Raw genomic sequence first — 26999 nt, 5'->3', positions numbered from 1 at the left:
CACACACACACACACACACACACACACACACACGCTGGGCATCAAGCCTGGTACCTGGGCAATGCTAGGTAGGGCCTCTCTCACCTACCCACACCCAGTCCTGATACTTAGTTCTTGAAATGGTATGTCTTCTCCTCTTCCTCCCTTTTTTAAATTTTATTTTCTTTTTTGTTTGTTGTTGTTTGTTTGACTGTAACTTTTTTTAAAGATTTACTCATTTATTATTTATACAGTGTTATATATATATGTTACACATAATATACATGAATATAGGTGTACGTGTCAGAAGAGGGCACCAGATCTCATTACAGATGGGTTGTGAACCACCATGTGGTTGCTGGGAATTGAACTCAGGACCTCTGGAAGAGCAGCCAGTGCTTTTAATGTCTGAGCCATCTCTCCAGCCCACCCTCCACCCCACACCCCACCCCTGTTTGACGGTAACTTTAAGATGAATCTTTCGGTGGTAGAGGCACAGGCCTTTAATCCCAGCACCTCCCTTGCTTACCCGGTCTACAGAGTGAGTTCCAGGACAGCCTGTGTCTTGGACGTTTGAGGTTTTATTCATATAACTAAAGTTTTGTTAACTGGAAGTGGCTGAGTTGTCCCCAAGGTAGTGGTTTGGCAGTGTGGCCTCTGCAAACTCACCCCTTCACACATACTTGCTCCCCTGTGCCCTCTGTGTCTGGCTTCCCGAGGGCAGAGGAGAATCAGCCGCCCACACCAGATCTGTATCACTGACGGATGATGGTCCCTCATCCCGGAAAACACTTTTCCCCTTTACAAAGCACTTTTGCAATCATTATCTCAGGAGCCACAGCCCCGGCGATGGAGGCAGACTGTTTGCTGTTCTTATCTGTCCTTCACAGGTGGAGAAACTGAGGCTCAAAGAACCTAACTGACTTCTCAGAGGGGGGCAGCATGGCCTGGTGGAGCTGGACCAGGAGCTCTGCTCCCATCAGATGCTGATGCTGCCATCAGATGGACCCCTGCACTCCCTCCCCCCTGCACCCTCTCCCCCTACACTCTCTCCCCCTGCACTCCCACTGCACACTTCCTCCCCCATACTCCCCCTGCACACTCCCTCCCCCTGCACTCTCTCCCCCTGCACCCTCTCCCCCCTCTCTCCCCCTGCCTCTCCCCCTGCTCTCTCCCCCTGCTCTCCCCCGCCTCTCCCCCCTGCACTCCTTCCCCCTGCACCCTCTCCCCCCTCTCTCCCCCTGCACTCTCCCCCTGCACTCCTTCCCCCTGCACCCTCTCCCCCGCACCCTCTCCCCCTGCTCTCCCCCCTGCACTCCCCCTGCACTCCTTCCCCCTGCACTCTCTCCCCTGCAATCTCCCCCTGCACTCTCTCCCCCTGATCTCTCCCCCTGCACTCTCCCCCTGCACTCCCTCCCCCTGCACTCTCTCCCCCTGCACTCCCTCCCCCTGCACTCTCTCCCCCTGCACTCTCTCCCCCTGCACTCCCCCCCTGCACTCCCTCCCCCTGCACTCTCTCCCCCTGCACTCTCTCCCCTGCAATCTCCCCCTGCACTCTCTCCCCCTGATCTCTCCCCCTGCACTCTCTCCCCCTGCACTCTCTCCCCTGCACTCTCTCCCCCTGCACTCTCTCCCCTGCACTCCCTCCCCCTGCACTCTCTCCCCTGCACTCTCTCCCCCTGCACTCTCTCCCCTGCACTCTCTCCCCCTGCACTCCCTCCCCCTGCACTCTCTCCCCTGCACTCTCTCCCCCTGCACTCTCTCCCCCTGCACTCTCTCCCCCTGCACTCTCTCCCCCTGCACTCTCTCCCCTGCACTCTCTCCCCCTGCACTCTCTCCCCCTGCACTCTCTCCCCCTGCACTCTCTCCCCCTGCACTCTCTCCCCCTGCACTCTCTCCCCTGCACTCTCTCCCCCTGCACTATCTCCCCTGCACTCTCTCCCCCTGCACTCCCTCCCCCTGCACTCTCTCCCCTGCACTCTCTCCCCCTGCACTCTCTCCCCCTGCACTCTCTCCCCTGCACTCTCTCCCCCTGCACTATCTCCCCTGCACTCCCTCCCCCTGCACTCCCTCCCCTGCACTCTCTCCCCTGCACTCTCTCCCCCTGCACTCTCTCCCCCTGCACTCTCTCCCCCTGCACTCCCTCCCCCTGCACTCTCTCCCCTGCACTCTCTCCCCTGCACTCTCTCCCCTGCACTCTCTCCCCCTGCACTCTCTCCCCTGCACTCTCTCCCCCTGCACTCTCTCCCCTGCACTCTCTCCCCCTGCACTATCTCCCCTGCACTCTCTCCCCCTGCACTCCCTCCCCCTGCACTCTCCCCCTGCACTATCTCCCCTGCACTCTCTCCCCCTGCACTCCCTCCCCCTGCACTCTCCCCCTGCACTCACTCCCCTGCACTCTCTCCCCCTGCACTCTCTCCCCCTGCACTCCCTCCCCTGCACTCTCTCCCCTGCACTCTCTCCCCTGCACTCTCTCCCCCTGCACTCTCTCCCCCTGCACTCCCTCCCCCTGCACTCCCTCCCCTGCACTCCCTCCCCTGCACTCTCTCCCCCTGCACTCTCTCCCCCTGCACTCTCTCCCCCTGCACTCCCTCCCCTGCACTCTCTCCCCTGCACTCTCTCCCCCTGCACTCTCTCCCCTGCACTCTCTCCCCCTGCACTCTCCCCCTGCACTCTCTCCCCCTGCACTCCCTCCCCCTGCACTCCCTCCCCCTGCACTCTCTCCCCTGCAATCTCCCCCTGCACTCTCTCCCCCTGATCTCTCCCCCTGCACTCTCTCCCCTGCACTCTCTCCCCTGCACTCTCTCCCCCTGCACTCTCTCCCCCTGCACTCTCTCCCCCTGCACTCTCTCCCCCTGCACTCTCCCCCTGCACTCTCTCCCCCTGCACTCTCTCCCCCTGTACTCTCTCCCCCTGCACTCCCTCCCCCTGCACTCTCCCCCTGCACTCTCCCCCTGCACCCCCTCCCCCTGCACTCTCCCCCTGCACTTTCCCCCCTGCACTCTCTCCCCCTGCACTCTCCCCCTGCACTCTCTCCCCCCTGCACTCTCTCCCCCTGCACTCTCCCCCTGCACTCTCTCCCCCCTGCACTCCCCCTGCCCTCCCCCTCTGCCCCTGGCCTGCAGTCTTAGGGAGATCATGATGTCCTGAGCACACCCCCCCCCTCCTGCAGACCTCACTGGCCTTGAGCGGAGGCCAAGGGCTGCTGAGAAGTCGGTCATGATGTCACTGTGTCCAGGCACTGAGGGGCTGAGCGGCTTTCAGAGATCATTGCTCACACCCCAGCAGGGGCTGCCTAGTTTTCTGTTTCTTTTTTGTTTTTTTTGTTTCTTTTTTGGTTTTTCAAGACAGGGTTTCTCTGTGTAGCCCTGGCTGTTCTGGAACTCGCTCTGTAGACCAGGCTGGCCTCAAACTCACAGAGATCCTCCTGCCTCTCCTTCCCCAGGGCTGGGATTAAAGGCCTGAGCCATCACCGCCCAACTGCTGGCTAGTTTTTATGTCACCTTGACACAGGCTAGACTCATTTTGGAAGAGGAAGCTTCCATTGAGAAAAAACGTCCCCGCCATGTTGGTCTACGGGCAAGTCTGCAGTGTATTTTTCTTCAGTAGTGATTGATATGGGAGGTCCCAGTGGTGTCACCCCTGGACAGGTGCTCCAGGCTGACTAAGAAGGCAAGCCGTCCTCAGGTGTGGTGGCTCAGGCAGGACCCTGAGGCAAAGGCAGGGTCTCTGTGAGTTCCAGGCCAGCCTGGTCTACAGAACTAGTTCCAGGACAGCCAGGGCTACCCAGAGAAGCTCTTTCTGGGGGGAGTGGGGGGAGGCTGAGCAAGCCCTGAGGAGTTGGCCAGTAAGCAGCACATTCCTCTCCACCAGCTCCTGCCTCCAGCTTCTTATCTTTAGTCCCTGTCCGGGCTTCCCTTCAGGATGGACTCCAAGCTGTAAGATGAAGTGAACCCTTTCCTCCCCAAGGTCCGACCCTCGATCATGGTGTTTTAGCACAGCAATGGAAACCCTAACCAGGACACCTGCATGCCTTCCCTAGGAGGAATTAGTATTCCTATTTTACCAACGAGGAAGCAGCTCCAAATAAGCAGCTTGCCAACATGATCTGGCCCCTCTAAAAATCTCCCGTGCTTGTGCGTGCGTGCGTGCGTGTGCGTGTGCGTGTGCGTGTGCGTGTGCGTGTGTGTGTGTGTGTAGGCTAGAGGTCAGTGTTGGGGGCCTCTTTCTCAAAATTGATCTCCACCTTTTTAAAATTTTCATTTTGTTGCTGTTTCTGTTGGAAATTTTTATTTTCTTTATTGTTGCTTTTAGTGCATGTATGTGTGTGTGCATTCAAATCCCACAGTGTGCACGGAGAAGTCAGAAGATAACTTCGTGGGGTTATTTTTTCCTCTTCCACCCTTCTGTGAGTTCTGGGGTTGAGCTCAGGTCACTAATCCTGCTGGCAAATACCTTTAGCAGCTGAGCCTTCTCGCCAGCCCCTTCCTTCATCCTCAGGGAACCTGGAGCTTCCGGATTTGGCATGGCTAGCTGGCCAAGGAGACCAGGGACTCTCCTGTCTCTGCTTCTCAGGTGCTGGGATTCCAAGGCTGCACAATGAGACCAAGCTGTTTATGTGGGTTCTGAGAGATCAAACTCAGGTCTTAAACTTGGGATTCAAATGTTATTTGTTTATTTATTTATTCATTTATTTATTTATTTATTTATTTTCTATACATTAGTGTTGTCTTAGTTAGGGTTTTTATTGCTGTGAAGAGACACCATGACCATGGCAACTCTTTTTTTTTTTTAAGAATATTTTTTAAACTTTATTTTATGTGCATTGGTGTGAAGGTGTCAGATCCCCTGGAACTGGAATTATAGACAGTTGTGAGCTGCCATGTGGGTGCTGGGAACTCTGGAAGAGCAGCCAGTGCTCTTAACCACTGGGCCATCTCTCCAGCCCCCCTCCCCCACGGCAACTCTTATTAAAGAAAACATTGAATTGGGGTGGCTCGCTTACAGTTTCAGAGGTTCAGTCCATTATCATCATGAGGGCCAGCATGGCGGTGGCGTGCAGGCAGACATGGTGCTGGAGCTGAGAGTGCTACATCTTGACCAGAAGGCAGCAGGAAGTCGACTGACTGTCACACTGGTGAAGCTTGAGAAAAGAGACCTCAAAGACTGTTCCCACAGTGACACACTTCCTCCAGCAAGGCCACACCTCCCAACAGTGCCATTCCCTTTGGGGCCATTATTTTTCAAACCGCCACAGATGTTTTGTCTGCATGCATGTCTATGTGAGGGTGTCAGATCCCCTGGAACAAGAGTTAGAGACAGTTGTGAGCTGCCATTGGCTGCCGGGAATCGAACCTGGGTCCTCTGGAAGAGCAACCCAGTGCTCTTAACCACTCAGCCATCTCTCCAACCCGTCAAATGCTTTATTGACTGCGTCATCTCTTCAGCTCTAAAAATGACCCACAGTTGTTGGTTATGGTTCATGGTGGCCAGGTGCCGGCTCTCCCACCAGCTTGTGGTAGATATAACAATGAGCTGCAAGTCTGGAGTCTGAAAATCCTGGGGAGGAGAACCCCTTCCTCGTGGAGCACACTTCTGGGAATTTATATCAGGGCCAGCCAAGGTTTGACTGACGGGGATGGTCCTCAGGCATCCAACAGATCCAGGAAGTTTCTAGAAGGTACCCAAGCTGGAGAGGAGTAGGCAGAACATCTCTGTCTCTCTGTCCCGCTTTGCCACAGGAAGCCACGCTTTCCTCCCAGGAGTCATCCCTTTGGAGGCCTTGGCGGATGATGCTCACTCTCTCTCTCAGGACAGACTTCAGGAAGTGGGGTTAGGGACCGGGAAGGTGGCTCATTCGGTAAAATGCCCACCGTGCAACCGTGAGGACCTGAGTTCAGATTCTACACACCTCTGTGAGAGCTGAGTTGGCTCCAATTCCAGCACCGGAGAAGCTAGCTAGCCCACTAGTCAAGCCAGGTGGTGGGCTCCAGGTCCAGGAAGAGACTCAGCCTCAAAAACTATCATGGAGGGGCTGGAAGGATAGAGGGGATGGAGAGATGGCTCAGCAGTTAAGAGCACTTGCTACTCTTCCAGAGGACCTGAGTTCAGTTTCCAGTACCTGAGTCAGGCGGCTCACAACAACATATAACTCTGCTCCTGGGGATCAAGGCTCTTCTGGGCTCTGCTGGCGCGCGCGCACGCGCGCGCACACACACACACACACACACACACACACACAAAAAAAAAAAATTTTAAAAATTGTAGCATCTCTGGCCTCCTCCATACACACATATCCCCCCCTCACACGTATGCCCATCCCCACATGAGCATGTACAGTGTACATACATGGAAAGAAGGCAGGCAGGCAGGGAGAAGGAAAGGGGTACAGCTTGCTTAAGGTTATATAGTCCTGGTAAAGGGGGCTCTTGGAGTCAGTTTTGAATCTGCTGGCCACAAGTCAACCTGTCTCTCCTGTCTTCTTCTCCATCCCGACATTCACTAGAGGGTTCTACAGACCCAACTCTGATTCTCCAGCTCAACAGAAGCCCCGGGTCTGCAGGGTGAGCGCAAGGTTAGAGCCCCCAGCAGCCACACTGCATCTGGTGGAATGTGCTGGATATGAGAGATTCAGCTCCAACTAGAGAAAGCACAGTTGGACTGGAAATGCACAGTCATCCAAATAGTGAGTACTGGGCCCCACCCTGCTCCCGCCTCAGCCCACAGGCAGGGCACACTGTGTACCCAGCCTTCTAGCCAAGGCTGGTGCTTGCCAAGTTGAGGCAAGGGTTGCTATCCCCAGGAACTTATGCCATCTCCTGGGTGGATCTCAAGGTTGTCAAGGGGAATTCTGTGTGGGTGGGCATAGTAGAAGACAGACTAGACTGTCAGGGATCTGGTTCTTGGTGTGGACAAGACACCTGGCTTTTTATTGATCCATCAAGTAATTTATTCTCATGTTTCCCCTTGGTGCCCAATGCTGAATCAAGCTTACTCTCACAGAGCTCCCAGCTGCCTGTGGGGCCCACCTGCCTTGGCATCGACTCCTTGTCTTCTGGATGGTTCTGGAAGGGGCCATTCATCTCTGGTGTCAGTGACTGGCAATGTGTGTTGGATTGTGTCTCCCCTCTCTCTCTTCCACAGCTCTCCATTCCTCTTGGAATTTTTGAGAAGCCCTGTGGAGGTGCTGGAGAAATGACTCAGCAGTGAGTATTTGTTGCTCACACCAAGGACCCGGGTTTGATGCTCAGCACCCATGTGACAGTTCACAACTCTCTGTAACTCCAGTTTCAAAGGATCGGATGCCCTCTTCTGGCCTCCCTGGGTACTGCATGGATGTGATGCACAGACATGCAGGCAAAACACCATAACACATGCAATAAATCTTAAGAATGAGAGAGAGAGAGAGAGAGAGAGAGAGAGAGAGAGAGAGAGAGAGAGAGAGAGAAAGCCCAGCACAGAGTCCTTCTCATTCACCCTGCTCCTTCTCATTTTCTTCCTGTTTCTGATTGTCATGCTTCCTTCTGTCCCGGGGCCTTTGCACATGCCTCTCTCTTTTCCTGATTGTTCCTTTATGGCAAACAGATGTCAAGGTGAAGCTCAAGATTCCTCCCCCTGATGTCACACCCTTCGTGTGGGTGGGACCCCAGGCTTCCTCCTAACCTCCTAACCAATGCAGCAAAAGTGCAGGAGGCCATTCCTGTCCATGAGGTACGTTAGACCTTTTCTGTGGCCAGTCTGTACTCTGCTTATTGGGGTGCATAGATGTTTCCTTTATATTTCCCCTAGAAAACTTGCACAACAAGCTCACGAGCAGAGCATTTACCTAGAAATGCTGTAGTCCCAGGTCGGGGTCCAGTCACCGGCTTGGAAGAAGGATGCTGCAGGGTGAATAGAGTTGTAGCACTGGCCTTTCGTCCTGGCTGGAGTAGGACACCACTTGGCTGTTCTATGTGCCAGACTGCAGAAAAGAGGCTGCCCTTCCCATTACTGGACACCCTCCCCCACGCCCCCAACCCCAACCTCGCCCCTCACCACCACCACCACAGGGTGTTCTTACAAAAAAAACCTCACCTAGTCTGAGTCTGGAGTCACCTCTGCTACTTTAACACTAGGGGGCGCTCTGAATTGGGAGTTTTCCTACAAACAGCTGCTCTGAATGGCCCATGGTCCTGCAAGTCACCGGGAAAAGCTCAAGCAATCACAAGGTTTGAATGGTCAGAATATTTCTTTGAGCTGGACCTTCTTCCTCATATATGGGTAAATAGATCTCTCTGTCTTTCTGCCTCTGTCTGTCTCTCCTTCCCTCCCTTTCCGTTTCTGTCTCTGTCTCAGAAAAGAACTCACGTAGCCCCGACTAGCTTCTAACTCCCTCTGTGGCTCAGGCAGGCCTTTACCTCCAGATCCCCTGGCCTCCACCTCCTCAGTGCTAGGACCACTATGGCTATAGCCGGTTTCCTTGTTTGTTGTTTTTTGTTTTGGAGACAGGGTCTTACCAGAGCACAGCAAATTGTCCTGGAAATTCCCAGTCCTACCTCAGCTTTTCGAGCCCTGGAATTTTAGGTGTGAGCCATCAAGCCCAGCTGAACAAATGTTTTTTGTTTTTAACGTTTCCTGGGGGGGGGGGGGATCATGAAGCAAGTTCAGTGGCAGAGCACTTACCTAGCATGGACGCAGCTCTGAGTTGGATGGCGGTGTGTGTGGCATGAACCCAGCAGCGAGATGCTTGACCCAGTGAATCCTACATCCACAAAGACGTTGAATTCTGCCAGCACCCAGAGTGAATGTGGAAGTCACCCCTGTTCAGTCGGGCCTCCATGTGAGCGCTCAGCCCTGACTCACACCTTCCCCGAAGGCTTGCAGAGGACCCTCTGTGCAGAAATAGCTGGAGGGTGACAGCTCTGTGTTAAAACACTAAGTGTATCGTCCTCTCACCTTCAGAGAGCCGTGTGACCTTGGCGCTGTGCCCAACAGGCAGCTCAGGAAATGCTCCTCTTTCTCCCCTGTTCCTACCCCACTCAGAGTCCTTCCGAGGACAGCGCCAAGGTCCAGTGTTTCCTGGGCAAGCTCTCGGGGCACAGGGGGCTCTCCCCAACGTGACCAGTTCTAATTGTATCACTGTTTATCCACCCTCTGCCCTGTCACCAAAAGTAGATCCTGTGAGAGTAAGCCATGTGCCCTCTGCACTGCTGGGGCCCAACACAGTGCCTGGTATGTGTGGCTACTCACCTTCTCTTTTGCTCTTTTAAAATTACACTTTTCTATCTATCTATCTGTCTGGCATGTACGGCATCCATCCACTATCTATCTATCTATCTATCTATCTATCTATCTATCTATCTATCTATCCATCCATCCATCTATCCATCCATCATCTGTCCATCCATCCATCCATCCATCCATCCATCCATCCATCCATCCTCTATCTATCTGGCATGTGCGGCTACTCACCTTCTCTTTTTCTCTTTTAAAATTACACTTTTTTATCTATCTATCTATCTGTCTGTCTGTCTGTCTGTCTATCTATCCATCCATATCTATCTATCTATCTATCTATCTATCTATCTATCCATCTATCCACCCTCTATTGCTGTGGATATTGTTCTATATAAATAAAACACTGGTGGCCAGTGACGAGGCAGGAAGTAGGTGGGACAAGGAGAGAGGAGAATTCTGGGAAGCGGAAGGCTGAGGGGAGACACACTGCAGCCGCCCGCCATGACCAGCAGCATGTGAAGACGCTGGTAAGCCACCAGCCACGTGGCAAGGTATAGATTTATAGAAATGGGTTAATTTAAGATAAAAGAATAGTTAGCAAGAAGCCTGCCACGGCCATACAGTTTATAAGTGATATAAGCGTCTGAGTGATTATTTTATAAGTGGATTGTGGGACTGCGGGGCTTGGGGAGCCTGGAGAGAAGCTCTCCAGCAACACTCTATCTATCTGTCTGTCCGTCCATCCACCCACCCATGCATCTGTCTGTCTATCTATCTATCTATCTGGGAGGAGGTGTACATGCCACGGTAAATATGTGAAGTTCAAAGGACAATTTTTTGAGTCACTTCTCTCCTTCTACCCCGTGGGTCCAAGGATCAAATTCAGGCTTGGCAGTAAGAACCTACTGAGCCATTTCATCCACCCCAATTACCTCCTTTTGTTTTGTTTTGAGACAGGGTCTCACCGGGTATACCTGGCTGGCTTGGGACTCCCTATGTAGACCAGGCTGGCTTCAACTCACAGAAATCCACCCACCTCTGCCTCCAGAGTGCTAGGATTAAAGGTGCATGTCCCCACACCTGGCCTAACGGCTGCTTTTGAGTAGATATGTATTCATCACGCAGGGCATTCTGGGAGAGATATGGGTGGTGATTGACTGGGGGTGGCAGTTCAGAGGTTAAAGGCTCAAATGGCCTGAGGAGAGGCTAGACCATGCATCCCCAAATTTGCTTTTACCGTGGCACAGGTGAACAAGTCGAGCGTGCTTAGGGATGCGCACTGCCGTGAGAATACGCTTTGGTAGAGCGGTGCTCCTAAGGCACCTCCTGGGCTTGGCAGGAGTGTGCTTCCATCAGAAGTTCCAGGCTCCTTCCTCTCACACAGGAACGACTCATCTTCGGATCTGCAGGCAATACACTTGCGAATCCTCTCATTATTGTACCTGCAAGGTCAGAGGTGGGAAAACTTGGAGGGAGAAGGCAGGGTGCGGTGAGGAGGAGATAGTTCCTGTGTGGCCATCTTAATGAAGGCCCGTGAGTCAGGCCGGGGGCCTATACCTGAATCCTGGCTACTGGAAATGTGTGGCTAGAGGCTGACTGAAGCCCAGAAGTTCCAGCCAACCTAGGCAAGAGCGAGAACCCATAGAAAAAAAAAGGGGGGGGGGAGGAAGGTCCAGGAAATGCCTGTACATTATAGAGTTCAGTGCATGGGTGGCATGGACTGGCCCATGTCTCTTCAAAACTGTTCTTTGTATGTGTTTGGTTGTATGTGGGTGCACTGGTGTGCACACATGTGGTGGCCACGGGTCAACTTCGGTGCTTTCTTCAGCCCCTCCCCCCACCTTTCTAGAGTGAAGGCCTCAACATCCTAGAGCTCACTGATTTGGTGAGGCTGGCTAGCCAATAAATCCCAGTGATCTTTCTGCCTCTGCCTCCCCAGTGTTGGAATTCTAGGCCTGAGCCATGAATTCTAAGTGTCTTAGTTAGGGTTCTATTTCTATGAAGAGACACCACGACCACGGCAACTCTTATAAAGGAAAACATTATTTTAAATGATTTATTTATTTTTATTTTCTGTGCATTGGTGTTTTGCCTGTGTAGATGTCTGTGTGAGGGTGTCAGATCTTGGAATTATGGACAGTTGTGAGTTGCCATGTGGATGCTGGGAATTGAACCCGGGTCCTCTGGAAGAGCAGCAGCCAGTGCTCCCAACTGCTGAGCCATCTCTCCAGCCTCATAAAGGAAAATGTTTAATTGAGGCTAGTTTACAGTTTTAGGGGTTTAATCATCATGGCAGGAAACATGGCAGCATGCAGGCAAACATGTTATTGGAGAAGGAGCTGAGAGCTCTATATCTTGATCCACAGGTAGCAGAAGGAATCTGTGTGTCACAGTGGGTGTAGCTTGAGCATATAAGACCTCAAGCTGGGTGGTGGTGGCGCACACCTTTAATCCCAGCACTCGGGAGGCAGAGCCAGGTGGATCTCTGTGCGTTCGAGTCCAGCCTGGTCTACAAAAGTGAGATCCAGGACAGGCTCCAAAGCTACACAGAGGAACCCTGTCTCAAAAACAAACAAACAAACCCCCAAAAACTCAAAGCCTACCCCCACATTGACACACTTCCTCCAACAAAGCCACACCTCCTAATAGTGCCACTGCCTATGGGCCAAGCATTCAAACACATGAGTCTATGGGGGCATACCTATTCACACCACCACACTAAGCATTAACACGCTCGACTCCTTGAGATTCTTAATGCTGAAGCCTAGCCTGGTGTCTTTGGAGAAATCTATAGAGATGGACAAATGGACTCCCAGGGAAAGACTCTAGTCGAAGGCTGCTGCTCTGAGATCAGGAAGATGCTAGATGTCTCTGCTCCGGGTAAGGACACAGCCAGAACACAGCTTGGCTACAGCCAGGAGGAGTGCTTCCCCCAGGGCCTCCATCGGCTCGAACTGACCACGGCCTTTTAGGCCCCCGAACTGTGAGAAAATGACGTCTGCTGTCTAACTCACAGCCTGTGGTTTTTGTTATGACCGCCAAGTAGACTATGACAGGACTGTCCAAAATCTCTCTTTTACCAACACTTTTGTCTGTTTGTTTCTTGAGACAAACTCAGGCTGTAGTCCAGGTTGGTCTGGAGCTTACTATGTAGCCCAGGTTGGCTTGAACTCATCACAATCATTATTCCTCTCTCTCAGTGCTGGAATTATAAGTGTGAGCCGCCATGTACATGCTGGGGAGTGAACCCTGGTTCTCTGGAAGAGCATACATGCTCTTTTTGTTCTGTGTAGCCTTGGCTCTCCTGGAACTCACTTTGTAAACCAGGCTGGCCTCGAATTCACAGAGATCTGCTTGCTTCTGCCTCCCGAGTGTTGGGGTTAAAGACATGGACTACCATGCCTTGCATCCAGTGTTCTTAACCTCTGAGCCTAACAGCAGCCCTGGTCGATTCTCTGGTGTTTGATGATGCCACTCCACCAGGAGGACTTGAGTCCCGTGAGTTCTCTGAGCCCGCGTGTGCAACTCAGGCTCACCGCTGGGTGGCGCTAATACAGCAAAAATCAGGAAGGCGGCCGGCTGTGTGTGTGTGTGTGTGTGTGTGTGTGTGTGTGTGTGTGTGTGTGTTTTGTGTGAGTAAATCGAGTGAATCTTAATTAATTAATTTATTTTGAGACAAGGTCTTTCTCCATAGCTCTGGCTGTCCTACCTAGAACGAAGTAAGGCATGCGCCACCACCCCAGGCTGAATCTTAATTTCTATGGTAATTGAGAGGGGAGGCCAACCGCTTCTGCTCAGGTTTGGAACCCTGCTGTACCAGGATGCTGGGGTGGGGGTGGGGCGGGGGAGGGCGGGACACACACACACACACACACACACACACACACACACACACACACACACGGGACCTCTCACCAGGATGAACTCTTTGGAAGATGGGTAAGAGAAGCGGCTTCAGCAGTCTGCAGTGGCATCAAAGCCTGCCTGTTGGGAGTCAGCCGCAGGCGGAGACCCGGAGACCCGGCTAAGGTGGAGGGGCAGGCACACCGGGAGGCCCAGGGCGAGACGGGCACTTCACACCTTGCTCCTACCAAACATATTTTTCCCTCAGCAGGTGCGAGATCAAGGGATCCTGTGAAGAGAGGAGAATGGGAAAGGAAAAGCGTTAAGCTTTCTCCCACACAGGACGGCACAGAGGGTGTCTTAGCGACAGAAAGTCATTGCCCCTCACTGCTGCCGGCTAGCAATGAAGATCCTGAGGTCAGGCAGGACTGGTTTTTTTTTTTTTTTTTCCCCTGGGGGCTGCCTGGGAACAGTCTGTCAGGCCATTGTTGCCTTGGTTTGTAAATGGCCATTTTGCCTGTGACCTCACTTGACCTCCTTTCTATGGGTGTCTGTCTGCACACAAGTTTGACCTTTTTTTTATGAAGACACAAGTCATATTGGATTAGAGCCTACCCTAACAACCTTAATTTTAGGGGGCTGGAGAGATGGCTCAGAGGTTAAGAGCACTGGCTGCTCTTCCAGAGGACCTGAGTTCAATTCCCAGCACCCACATGGTGACTCACAACCATCTATAGTGAGATCTGGTGCCTCTTCTGGCATAAAGTCAATAGAGCACTCATATACATAAAATAAAAAAGCCTTAGTTTTAACTTGATTACCTCTATAAACAATCTATCTTGAGGTCACAATCTGAGGTGGGGGGTAGGACCCCAACATCTTTTTCCCTCACTTCCTCTTTCCCTTGCTCCCCTTATGGTGCTGGGGTGAACCCAGGGTTTTGCACATCGTTTTAGGCAAGTGCCCTAACACTGTTTTGAGACAGGATCTTGCTAAGTTATTCAGGCTGGTCTTGAACTTTAGATTATCATATCAGCCTCCTGAATAGCTGAATTACAATCCTATGCCATTAGGTCCAACTTTTTTTCTTTTTTCCTTTTAGATGAGGTTTCAGCGTGTTGCTCAGGCTTGCTTCATAATCTTGTGTGTGTGTACATGTGTGTGCATGTGTGTGCATGTGGAAGCCAGAACTAACACTGGATGTATCGATCAATTGTTCCCCATCTTTTCTTTTTCTGTTTTTCTTTACACCATTGGGACAGAGAAAAACCAATATTTTTATTTAAAACAGGTTGATTATAAATGCGATCTCTTTCTAAAAAAGAAAAGGGGATATGATATAGATATATAGGATATAGAGATGATAAGATAAAAGGGTAGGTTAATGAACCTACTTTTAAAGAACAACTTGTTTAAAATGTTTTATATTGGTATAGATTTTAGTTTATGTTTAAAATGTTTTACATTGGTATAAATTTTAGTTTATTGATACAAACTTGAAGTTAATTTTGTTATACTGTATATATATATATATATATATATATAAAATATATTCTTGTTTGAGGTATTATGTTTATGTAACTCATTTAAAATTGTAATGGATAATTAAGAAATAGATTAATAATTAGTCACCTATGATAATCATATTTGTAGCCATGTTAGTTAAGTCTTCTAGGTATACATAGATATATTTCAGATAGATAGGTAATCTTCGAATACTTCATAGACCTAGAGAATATGGCATTTAAATAACTTAGAATTCTGTTGACATGAGACACAATTGCTCCTGGCTGCACCAATTTGATCCCGAGAGAATGTTGGGCTTCTAAGACATTTCCATTTGGAAGTTTGTCTTCTTGGCACAAAATGGCCTACTGGGCAAAGAACTGCCCTTACCTTGACGGCTGACAGTACGAATGCAATGCTGTCCTTTCTGGACAAGCGGGACACAAGGAAAGCAGCCACTGTACTCTGCCAAGACAGGGTAAGATGGTCTTTCAAAATTCCTGCTTCTGAAAATGGTCTGTCATATACTCTAGGCCTGTAGCCAATTTGAATGCACCAACAATGTTGAGAAACATTAGGTGACTGTCCAGGCTGCCAGCTGTCTTGGTCTACTCTTGCAAGATTCCCGAAAGTTGCTTGCATCCATCTACCATTTCTCAGGTACCATTATGTTCCTTCTCAGGTCTTTGATGTGGTTAAAGACTAGATAGTTGTAATTTCCTCAGTTATGATAAAAGATAAGTTAGATATAAAACCTTAAACTCACAAATATAAGATAGATAGGACATCTTCTTTAATATTGTAACTGTAATTCTTGCTTGATAATTGTTTTGTTATACGTAATTTTACCATGTTAAAGTTAAAACCTTCCTTTTTAAAAAAAGAAGAAAAGGGGAAGTGCTGTGGATATCGCTCTATATAAATAAAACACTGATGGCCAGTGACCAGACAGGAAGTATAGGTGGGACAAGGAGAGAGGAGAATTGGGGAAACAGGAAGAAGGAGAGAGAGACACTGCAGCCACCGCCAGGACAAGCAGCATGTAAAGACGCCAGTAAGCCACCAGCCACGTGGCAAGGTATAGATTTATAGAAATGGGTTAATTTAAGATATAAGAACAGTTAGCAAGAAGCCTGCCACAGCCATACAGTTTATAAGTAATATAAGCGTCTGAGTGATTATTTTATACGTGGATTGTGGGGCTGCGGGGCTTGGTGGAACCTGGAGAGAAGCCCTCCAGCAACACACCATGTAGCCCTGGCTGTCCTGGCACTCACTCTGTAGACCAGGTTGGACTGAAACTCAGAGATCCACCTGCTTCTGCCTCCCAGGTTCTGGGATTAAAGGTATAGGCCACCACCGCTGGGTCTCCATCTTATTTATTTATTATCTATCTATCTATCTATCTATCTATCTATCTATCTATCTATCTATTTATTTATTTATTTATTTATTTATTTATTTATTTATGCAACAGGGCAACAGTCTTCTTGGTGAACCTTACCAGCTGGTGTCTAGACCGGTTAACAAGGAGGCTCCAGGAATCTTTCTGTCTCTGTACCTAACTTTTTTTTGGGGGGTGGGGGGACAGGGTCTCACTATGTAACCCTAGGTGGCCTGGAGCTCACAGGGAGCCTCCTGCCTCTGCTTTCCAAATGCTGGAATTAAAGGTGACTGCCAGTGTGCCGGGCTCGGCAGTGTTCTGTGTTTCACTTTGGAATATTTGCACACAGACAGCGATAGCACCCAAGTCTACACTGATTTTCTTGGAAAAACCAAGTCTGTCAACTTTATCATCTCTACTACTATTATTATTTGGTGTACCTTCATTTTGACTATGACCTCTCACATGAGGAATTTTTCCACTTGTGGGGTCATGTTGGTGCTCAGAAAGTTCTGGAATTTGTCTCATTTCAGATTTTGAATTTTCCGGTTGGGGACACACTGCTTGTGTTCCTGTTCCTACAGCCCCTATAACAAATCGATGCAGACCAGATAGTTATTTACTTTTACTTTTTGATTTTGGGATGGGGTTGAGGGAAGGGGACCCTGCAGGTGGTCACAGCAGGCAGGGAAACAAACCTTGAAGAGGTGAGAACGAAAACTCCTTCAGACTGACTCTGTCAACCTGGATCAAGACTTCAGGGGTCTGATCCCAGGCGGTTTATTCCCGACAAATTTAAACACAGTATGATTTGGAAAAAACGTTTCCTGGTATAATATAATCCCTGGTGCACAAGGAAGTGTAATTACATAGAAACTCCACTCAGGGTACATGTTATTTCTTCCAAGAAAATGGGTTCTAGAGATAGGCCACCGTACTAACTTAAGGGCCTCAAGAAGGGTCCAGTCAGGTCTCAGTCATACAGATAGCATAGAAGTCATTTGGGCTATTAGCCACCTTTGGTCCTGGTTGTAGGAGCTTGATATGGCCTGGTCCAACAGATAACACAGATCACCAGGTTGTTAATCATTTCTAATTCCCAGCTTTCTGGATGGAAGAACAGGTTTTTCATCTTTCCCATTGGGAAGACAATTCCGGTGCTTAACATTCCTGGTTTCTCTGGAGATCTGTGGGCATGAGGACCTTCGTGCTGTCCTCCCAACATCTAGGTATGTTGCCCAATCTGTTCTTGAACTCATAGGCTCAACTGTATCAGACCCCCTGAATAGCTGGGACTATAGGCATCATCAGTGTGCCCAGTTGGGTAGTTCAGAACAACAGATATTTATTCTCTCCCAGCTCTGGCAACTAAAGGTTGGAAATGAACTTGACAGAATCTGCTCCCTCTAGGAGGATCTGAGGCCTGAGACTCTGTTCTTGCCTGTTGCCAGCTTCTGGTCCACCAACTATCCCTGCATTCTTTGCCTTCCAGGAGAATCTCTCCATTTCCATCATCCTATGTGACCTTAGCTTTACTAATGATATCTACAATGACCCTGTCTTCAATAAGGCCATGTTCTGAGGTACTGAGGGTTTGGAGATTTTTTTTTCTTTTTCATTTCACTTCTTTTTTTTTTTTTTTTTTTTCGAGACAGGGTTTCTCTGTGTAGCTTTGCACCTTTCCTGGAACTCACTCTGTAGCCCAGGCTGGCCTTGAACTCACAGAGATCTGCCTGGCTCTGCCTCCCAAGTGCTGGGATTAAAAGTGAGCACCACAACCAGCCGGCTCATTTTTTGTCTTATCTTATTTAGAATGATCTTATGTAGCCCAGGCTGGTTTGTCTTAGTTAGGGTTTTATTGCTGTGGAGAGACACCATGACCACAGCAACACTTTTTTTTTAATGTTTATTGGTGTTTTTCCTGCATGTATGTCTGTGTGAGGGTGTCGGATCCCCTGGAACTGTAATTACAGGCAGTTGTGAGCTGCCTTGTGGGTGCTGGAAATTGAACCCGGGTCCTCTGGAAGAGCAGCCAGTGCTCTTAACCACTGAGCCATCTCTCCAGCCCCTACGACAGCAACTCTTACATTTTTTAATTTTTATTTTTTTGTTTATTCATCTATTTATTTACATCCTGGCACAGCCTCCTCCATTCTCCCTGCCCAGTCCCTTCCTCCCTTCCCCCCCTGCTCCCACACCTCCCCCAAATCCTCTACTTTTCCATCTCCATCCAGGAAAGGGCAGGTCTCCCATGAGTATCAAGAAAACATGGCATATCAAATTGCAGTAAAACTAAGCACCTCCCCATGTGTTAAGGCTGGGCAAGGTGACCCAGTATAAAGAGTAGGGTCCCAAAAGCCAGCAAAAGTGTCGGAGACAGCCCCTGTTCCCACGGTCCCCCAAGAGGGCCAAGCTACACAGTTATAATATGTAAGCCAGGCCGAGGGCCTAGGTCAGTCCCGTGCAGGTTCCCTGGTTGTCTGTTCAGTCTCTGTGAGCCCTTATGAGCCCAGGCAAACTGGCCGTCTCCCGTGACCAGATTGGTGCCTGGTCTAATTGTCATCAGAGAGGCACCATCCAGCAACTGATGGAGGCAGATGCAGAGACCCGCAGCCGAACATGAGGTGGAATTTGTGAATCCTGTGGAGTTGGAGAAAGGAGTGTTGGAGCCAGAGGGGTCAAGGACACCACGGGAAGGCTCACACAATCAAAAGAAAACATTTAATTCTGGCTGGCTTATAGTTTGCTGGAGAAGGAGCTGAAAGTTCTATATTTTGATCCACAGGCAGCAGAAGGAATAACTGTCACACTAGCTGGACTTGAGCTTATAAGGCCTCAAAGCCCACTTCCACAGGGACACACTTCCTCCAACAAGGCCACACCCACTCCAACAAGGCCACACCCACTCCAACAAGGCCACACCCACTCCAACAAGGCCACACCCACTCCAACAAGGCCACACCTCCTACTAGTGCCGCTGAGTATGGGCCAAGCATTCAAACACCTTGAGTCAATGGGGGCCATGCCTATTCGAACCACCACAGTAGCTGGGGGTCATCTTGACCTTCTGATCTTCCTGCCTCCCCCTTTTGGGTGCTGGGATTCCACTAGCATGCCTGGTTTTTGAGGTGCTGGGGACCAAACTCAGGGTTCCTGCAAGCGCAAGCACTCTATGAGCTGAGCTACACTCCCAGCTCCAAGATTAGAATTAATATATCTTTTAGGGGGACATAAACCCTAAGGTCCTAAGAAATGTGCTGTACTGCCAAAGCCTCCTCAGTGGACGAATTCAATATTCATTCTCCAGACCTCCCCATAGTGTGTGTGTGTGTGTGTGTGTGTGTGTGTGTGTTAGAGGAGGAGACGATCTCTTCTTGTCTTCCCCTCTTCCCTGGGAAGGGTATGTGGCAATGTCAGGCAGCTTTGTAAACATTAGCAGGCCTGGAAGACATTGGGACTGACTCCTTCATCCTCAACAGTTTGGAAAACCAAGGACTGAAATTGCAGGGCTCTATTGGCTAGTCAGAGGGATGAGACCGGAGTGGATGAGACCTGAGTCCTCTGACCCTGGGAAGTGTGACAACCAGAACTGTCTGGAAGGTGATTAATAGGCCTGGCTCTGGAAATCCTGAGCCTCATATGGTCCCTGTCTAACAAACTCGAGCGCATGTAGTGGTGTGCCCGAGATTCTATCTCCAGGCGGAAGGTGAGGACCCATAGCAGGAACTGTTCTCTGATCTCCACTTATGTATGCATGTGCCTGCACTCACAGGTGACCCACACACAGACACACAGAGGACAAATTCCCTCAGGAAAAAATGACCTGTTCTGGAGACTTCAGAAACAGCCTAAGGCCTGCCTAAAAAGTAGACTGGAGAGTGGTCCTTGGGGCCATTGTTTACTCTTATGCCTTAGGAGTGTGCTCTGCTCCATTAGGCAATAAAGGCATCACTAAAAGTGTGTCTTGTCTCTTTTCATGGAGATTTCAAGAATGAAGAAGCAGAGGGGACTCCAAACCAAGAGCCCAGGGAGGGTACATCCCTAAAGGAAGGTGTTGTATGACAAGTTTATTGCTGACTCTGGCGGGGGGGGGGGGGGGGGGGGGGGTGCTAGTGAATCTGGTCGGTTTCAGGGACTTCCTGAAGCTATTTTGAGTTATTACCCTTCCTGTTTAAGGAGGTTCCTGAAGTTATTTTGAATTCCATATTGTTTAAGGAGATTCCTGCCGTTTGGGGTGTTTTCGGAAACAGTTACACAATAGAAGGTCTCCGGATGCTTAGTCTGGGCACTGTGCATAAAAAATGACCGAATTACACCTTCAGCTAATCTGATTTACTGATTAGAACCTTGGAGATGCAGAGAGGTTGGAATGTTGCAGGTCCTGAGCCAGATTATTTTGAGGCATGTTTATGCTGCTTAACAACTACAGCTTGCCCTGCTCTCTACCTGGCCTAACAGCTTTGTAACCATTCTATAAATCATTTAGAATGCATGAACAGCCCTCTAGTTTCCAATCAACCAAAGGGCTAATTGCCTTTAGACTAGCATCCGACAGCCTATAGCTGAGATCTCCCCACCCTCCCCTTGGCTGTAGCCTGGTTATCTGGGATCCTCACCAATACACGTGAAACGTGCCTCGATTTATGACTTTCTTTGTTCTGTTGCTATCAAACCTTCACCAAGAGGCTGGAGCAACGGCTCATCAGTGAAGAGTAGTTACTGCTCATACAGAGGATCGGTTCCCAGCTGGACATGGCTCACAGTTTTCTGTAACTCTAATTTCAGGGGATGATCATCACCCCTCTTTCTGGCCTCTGAGGCTACCAGACACACAGATACACATGCAGGCAAATACGCATGAATCTTACAAAACAAAACAAAAACGAAACAACACACAACTTCGTTGAACTGTGACCACACTGGGACATGGAATAACCTGCATCTGTGTTCTAGGGCTAGGGCCACTCATATTTGGCTCCAGGATAAACCTTCTCTGATCCCCTTGGAGGTGAGAGTCTTGTTTTTGCATCGCAGCAGCGCGCTGCACGCAACAATGCTCACAAGGACCCCGAGAAGCAGGTATTTATATAGACATTAATTCCATGTTTCCTGGGCTTTGGAGAGATGAAGTTACTATGAGGCCTCAATTAGAGTTTCTTCACGTTTTTCAAAGTTCCCTGATCTGCCGGACTCAGCCCCATCTGGAGAAAACCCAGCCTGGGAGCAGCACCCTCAAGATGTAGGTGCAGACATCCGCCTCCAGCGCTCTGGCTCGGGCTGACTCTACACAAAGCGGTTCCTCCCTAGGTTCCTGAGCGCGCAGAAAGAACTGAGCGCTGATTGGTTCGCGCAGCCGGAGCTCAGGCCTCGCCCCGCCCCAGTTATCATCCTGGCACCGCTATTGGCTGAGCGGTCGTGCGCACAGAGCTGGCTGCCCCTTGGGCTCCGCCCCCTCGAGCTCCGCCCCTTGGGCTCAGAACTTGCACCGGGTACCGGCGGCCGCCGAGGGAGCGTGACTGCTGGGCGCAGGGCTTAGGACGCATTGTCGCCGTAAGTGCTGCCTCAAGCGGCCCACAGGCTCCGCGCCGCGCAGAGTAACGGTGGCCAGAGGCCGAGCGTGGCAGGGGCTGGGGGAGAAGGGAAAGCAGGGTCCCAGGCTTGGCCGCGTCCTTTCCCCTCCCCCAGGACACCTGGTGGTAGCACTGAGCGGCGGCTCGGGCAGTGTCCGGGGTCGTGGACTCGCCAGCCCGCGATCGCTCGGGGGAGTGGGAGGCTCGTAGTTAGCGCTCCCGGACAGCCCAGCTTCCGTTTCCCCAGGGAGACGCCCGTGCCCACGGGGAGAGGCAGCTGCGCATGTCGCTCCGGGAGTGTACCTCTCCGCCCCTGGCAGCGTGGGACGCCCCCGGCCTGTGTGATCACCAGAGTCCCCTGGTCTGTTTGCTTTATTTGCCCCCGTCCCCGACTGCCAGACCAGTGCCGGGCTGGAGACCAGCAGCCACGGGCAGCGGGCATGCGGTCTGGGGGAATCCTGCCTTTGGCCCCTGCGTACTGTCATGGGCAGATACAGTCTGAGGATGCTCACGCGGGGCTCCCCAAACCCCAAGACTCAGAAACTAGGCGCCGACACGTCCGGCTCACTGCCCAGCGGGCTGTTTCCCCTGAGTGGGAAAGTGGGTCAGCTCTGTTCTGGTCTCGAGTGCACCTTTGGGACAGCTGGGGTGCGAACAAGCACCGTGCCCCCTCACCTCCCCACACCAGCTCTCGGCCTTGGCAGGGTCCCGAAGCCTGGCTGGAGCCAGCGGTGGGGCAGCTCGCGCACATGGCTCCAGAGGCTCCGGTTGCCCCGCAGAGCGGCTGCCAGGCTCTAAAGTTCCCAGTTGACCACAACAGTAACTAAATATAGGACCATCTGGTGCGTCCGGAGTGTCGCAGTGGTTTCTTTTGCAGAGATCTCAGGGCGGCAGATAAGGTGGTAAAGCTCTGGCCCTTAAGGGCTGGGTCAGAGCTATCTATGGTCAAGGTTTAAGTACCCCAGCCCCCAGTTTGGAATCTAGGTGAGACCGGTTTCCCATCTGGCAGAGGAATCGCGCGCAGCGCTCACAATAGCTCTGTCAAAGCAGAACAGCACACCCACCTTAAATTTATTGTGTGAAAACTTCCTGTCTACCCGTGTTTGCTCACCTATTCATTGGTCATGCCTTGATGTGGGAAGCCCTTAATGGCTTGCAAAGCCCTTGCTCAGAAGTGATTTATCATCAATTAGTTTTCCTAACAGCTCCATTGAGGAAGGGTGATGTTTCCATCTTACAACTGGGGCTGCCCCACAGCATTGAGAACTTTCCAGAATTCTGCTTGGATTAGTGGTGCCCCTCAGAGGACTGACTGCCTTCTAGGAAAGTCCCCAGAGATCTGAAACAGACTGCAGGCCTTCTCCTCTCTGGCATGTCTTTGTCTACCTGTTGCTGGCACCCTGTGGTTCCTCCCTCTGGGGTCAGGCCACAGGCCTCCATCCCCCCCCCCCAGGCTATCACTGTTCTGTACTGGCCCATAACTGGCTCATTCTGCCTGCCAGTGGGAAGCTTGTTCCATCAGGCATGTCCAGCCTGTGGCCTGTGGGCCCAGTTCGTCCCAGGAGAGCTATGAATGCAGCTCATACACATGTGGATGACAGGGCCGTGTTGTGGTGTCAAAAGGTGGGGACACCTCTAGTCTATCCTGTCTTTGTCTCTTTATTGTCCGGGGTGGGTGACCAGAAGATTGCAGATTTAAACATGTCCTGGGCTGTATCACAGACTCGGGGAAGGGACAGGTGAGCAGGTGGGCAGGGATTATTCTGTCTGTCCAAGCACTGTGGACTTGGGAGTGATTTCTTTGGTCATTTCTTCCTCCTCCTTTTTCCTCTGGTTTTCTTTTCTCCTCCTTCCTTTCCTCCTTTATTTATTTTTCTGAGACAGGGTCTTGCTCTGTAGCCCAGGCTGGCCTGGGACTCAAAATCCTCCAGCCTCGGCTTTCCCCGGGCTGGGATTATAGATACATGTCGCCGTGTCCAGCTTCCTTGAAAGTTTCCAAGTCTCCCGCATCCCCCACCCGGTGGCTGCAATGGATAGCCCTGGTTATAATGAAACAGCCCAGGCCCCTGTGGGCCCATAGCTCCTGTTTCTTCCTAACTCCGCTGCCATCACTTTTACTCGAAGGCTTCACCAGATCTCTGCTTCCCGAAGCCCAGGACTGAGACCCTGTGGGGCTGGCCTGGGGCCCCTGGTTTGTGCTGGCTCCAGAGGGATGCCGATTGCCTTGATTGTTCAGATAGTGCTGATGTGCAGATTGTGAATGGGCTCAAAACTGTTTATATAGACTGCGGAGGGGGCAGCCTACAGCCCTGCCTGGCTTGGCTTTGACAGTTGTCTGTTTCTCTTTTTAAAATGTTGAAAAGAAAAAAAAAAAAACCCACAATAACTATGTGTCCCATCCCATGCCTCCCACTCCCCACCAGTACTGGGATTAAAACCAGGGCTATGAGAAGAGTCTGAGTTGCCCTTGAACTTGCTCTGTAGTCCAGGCAGGTCTTGAACTTATGATTCTCCCTCTTCAGCCTGCTGAGTAGCTGTTATTACAGGCCTGTGCCACCAGACCCAGCAAGGACAAATGTGTTTTTCTCATCCTCCTCCCCAGCCTTTCTCTTTGAGCTCCTATTAGATACTAAATAAATCCATTTGGTCCAGGCTTTGGGGCCAAAGGGGCCACTAAGTGCACATGGATAGTTTTCTCGGTGCCTCTTGGTGGGGCCAGGACCCCACTCCAGCCTCCTCAGGTTTTTTTCTCCCTCAGCTCTGGAGTCCTGCTACCCTATCTTGGCCCCTGTACAGAATGTGACCTGTCGTCTCTCCACCACACAGTCCTGCCTGCTCTGTCCTCTGGCTTGGAAGAGGTGCCCGGCTGGATTGGTGGAGCACTTCTCGCTTGTGGTGAAAAGAGTCTTTAGGTGATATGAATGGCTGCTTGGCCAGTGGTGAGTGTGGTGAATGTAGGCAGCTGATGTTTTAGGCAATGGTTTTAGATTTCCTAGGATGTCTCTATGCTGCACCCAGGGCATCCTTGAGATAAGGGAGTCCTTCTTCCTAGTAAGTTGCTTTGTCACCTGGACTTTATATGTTGTTCCTGTTCGTGCTTTCTGGTCCACCCTGACCCACACTGGGGTGTCGGAGTTTCTACTCCCTGGTGGTTTTCCCAGGGACTTCCTTCATCGATAACCCACAGCTGTATCTCCACCTGGTGACAGCTGATAGAATTGCAGGCATAGGGGCTGAGTGACAGCCTAGTATATTCTTCTGGGTAGCACAGGCCCTGCGCATCTTCAAATTTTCTTTCCATTTTTTGTTTTGAGTCCAGAATTGTCCCGGGGCTGTTCTTTAGAAATTTCATCTTCAAAAAAATCACAAGTTAGAGTTAAATCCTGTCATTTTTTTCCTTTTATTCTTATGCCCTGTATACCTAACATACATAATGATTATTGATCATGAGTATTGGAGAGGGGAAGGAGAGAAGATGGTATGCAGGAAGAGCCCCAGGCTAAGAATCAGGAGACGTGGGGTCTCTGTGTCCATCTAGCTGTTGGCCTCCCTTCCTTGATCCTCAGTTTCCCTGTGTGTGAAGGAGTTAGGGTAAGTGACGTCAGGGCCACTGAGAGGGCTCAGTGGGTAAAACACTTGCTGCCACACCTGGTGACCTGAGTTTGATCTAAGAACCTACCGTGGGGAGAACACATTCTTGAAAGGTGTCTTCTTACCTCTAAATGTGTCCCACAGCACACTTGAGCCTGCACACACACACACACACACACACACACACACACACACACACACGAGAGAGAGAGAGAGAGAGAGAGAGAGAGAGAGAGAGAGAGAGAGAGAGAGAGAGAAGTAAAATTAAGGGCTGGAGAGATGACTCAGTGGTTAAGAGCACTGGCTGCTCTCCCAGAGGACCCGGGTTCAATTCCCAGCACCCACATGGCAGCTCCCAACGGTCTGTAACTACAGTGCCAGGGGATCCAGCACCTTTACACAGACATGAATTTGGACAAAATGCCAGAGCACATAAAATAAAGTTAAATAAGTAAAGTTTAAAAAGTAAAGACAAGTACGTCACTTCAATTTTGGCAACGCTAATTCAGGCCTAGGGAGTAGGCGGCTACATGTTGAAAGTGGTGGGGTCCCGTTTGTCACCGCGGCGCCGCCGGCCCCCCCCCCCCCCACTGTCACTCACTGGCCCGAGCTATGCAGGCTGTTTATGTATGCAGATTTAGGACCCTTTTCAACCTATTGGAAGAGTCACTTGACTTGCATTCAGATTTGAAATCCAAGTGGTGGGCGTGGCCCGTCACCACTGGAGGTACTTCCGGAGTATCTGTATTGGTGAGAGTACAAGAGAAGCCTAGGGTGGATGTGCTCACAGGCCAGTGGGGAAGGGGAGGGGAAGGGAGCAATGTGGGAGGGGAGATTTCTCTTTTTTTTCTGTTTGTTTGTTTTTTGCTTTTTTTTTTTTTTTTTTTTTTTTTTTGAGACAGGGTCTCTTTATGATGTAGCTCTCTGGCTGTCCTGGGTCTCACTATGTAGCCCAGACCAGGTAGGCCCCCCCGAACTCCCCAGTGCTGGGATTAAAGGTGCATGCCACCACGCCCAGCTGGAGAGAGAAATTTTGATGCTCACAAACAACCTGTGAGTGACCTGTGCTTAGTCATGTAAGTACCACTGAAGCTCAGAGGGAGGAGCCACTGCTGAGGCTGGGACAGTCAGGGGACACTTTCTGGGAGTGGAGCCATGGGACCTGGACTCATTCCTCACGGATGAGTTCTGCCGAAGTGTTTGTTCAGAGTCCCGTGGGTCATACACGGAAAAACTCAGCGCTGGTGTCGCACCTGCCCATGTCCTCCCGGATCCTCTCAGCTGGCTTTCGTGGAGTGGTTTATGAGTCCCGGGCTCCGAGTGAGGCAGGCTCACGTGCTTTGTGGGATCATGTGCACTCATTGAGAGGTGTTACTAGGCTCCGTGCTCAGTGTGGTTGAACCCCCCGCCCCCACACTTCCCAGTCACTCGGTGGCAGAGTTGGACTTGGGGTCTTTCCCATCATCAGTGTGTTCTGCCCTTCCTGGGTCAGCCTCTTGGTGGGACACACGCCATCGATCTCCTGGGCGAGGGATGGGCTTAACCTTACCTGCCCTACGTGGTCAGCTCTGAACACTATCTCTCCCGCCTCTGGCCCCTGACCAGGGTGGGTCTGCTGGAGTGACTGTTGACTTCAGGGCCAGGAGAGACGAAGAAGAGGGCCTTTGACATTGACTCTGAGTTCCTTCCTCCTTGTGAGGTAGGTGACTTCTGTGAAGAAGTGTGGCGCTACCCAGACCTGATTAGGACCCCCCTTGCCTTGAGCTTGTCCCTGGTACCTAGTCACTGTGCTTTGGTTTCTGTAATAACAGGGTTTGGGAGTCATTTTTATTACTTTTTTCATTTCCTTAATTAATTAATTAACTTGAGACAAGGTCTCATGTAGCCCATGCTGGCTTTTCACTTATATA

The 26999-nt window shown here is 50.8% G+C and overlaps 1 protein-coding gene and 1 long non-coding RNA gene across 3 annotated transcripts in view; one reads left to right on the top strand and one right to left on the bottom strand.

Moving 5' to 3' along the window:
- Nucleotides 1–6644: 6644 nt before the first annotated feature.
- LOC121824762 (uncharacterized) lies at nucleotides 6645–8578 on the bottom strand. The gene is made up of 3 exons (XR_013046668.1): nucleotides 8053–8578; nucleotides 7805–7939; nucleotides 6645–7306 (listed from the first exon to the last, which is right to left on the bottom strand). It is a non-coding gene; the product is annotated as an uncharacterized LOC121824762 (long non-coding RNA).
- A 12797-nt stretch (nucleotides 8579–21375) lies between these two features.
- Lrrc20 (leucine rich repeat containing 20) overlaps nucleotides 21376–26999 on the top strand; it is a 102895-nt gene continuing 97271 nt past the window's right edge. For both annotated transcript variants that reach the window (XM_042265651.2, XM_006972707.4), the window contains exon 1: nucleotides 21376–21478. The gene's annotated coding sequence lies outside the window, so the exon portion shown is untranslated. The remainder of the gene's footprint in view (nucleotides 21479–26999) is intronic.

This window comes from Peromyscus maniculatus, chromosome 21, assembly GCF_049852395.1.
Source record: "Peromyscus maniculatus bairdii isolate BWxNUB_F1_BW_parent chromosome 21, HU_Pman_BW_mat_3.1, whole genome shotgun sequence".
Lineage (NCBI taxonomy): Eukaryota > Metazoa > Chordata > Mammalia > Rodentia > Cricetidae > Peromyscus > Peromyscus maniculatus.
The sequence above is the reverse complement of the archived record's forward strand: the minus strand, read 5'-3'. Positions and strand labels throughout refer to the sequence as shown.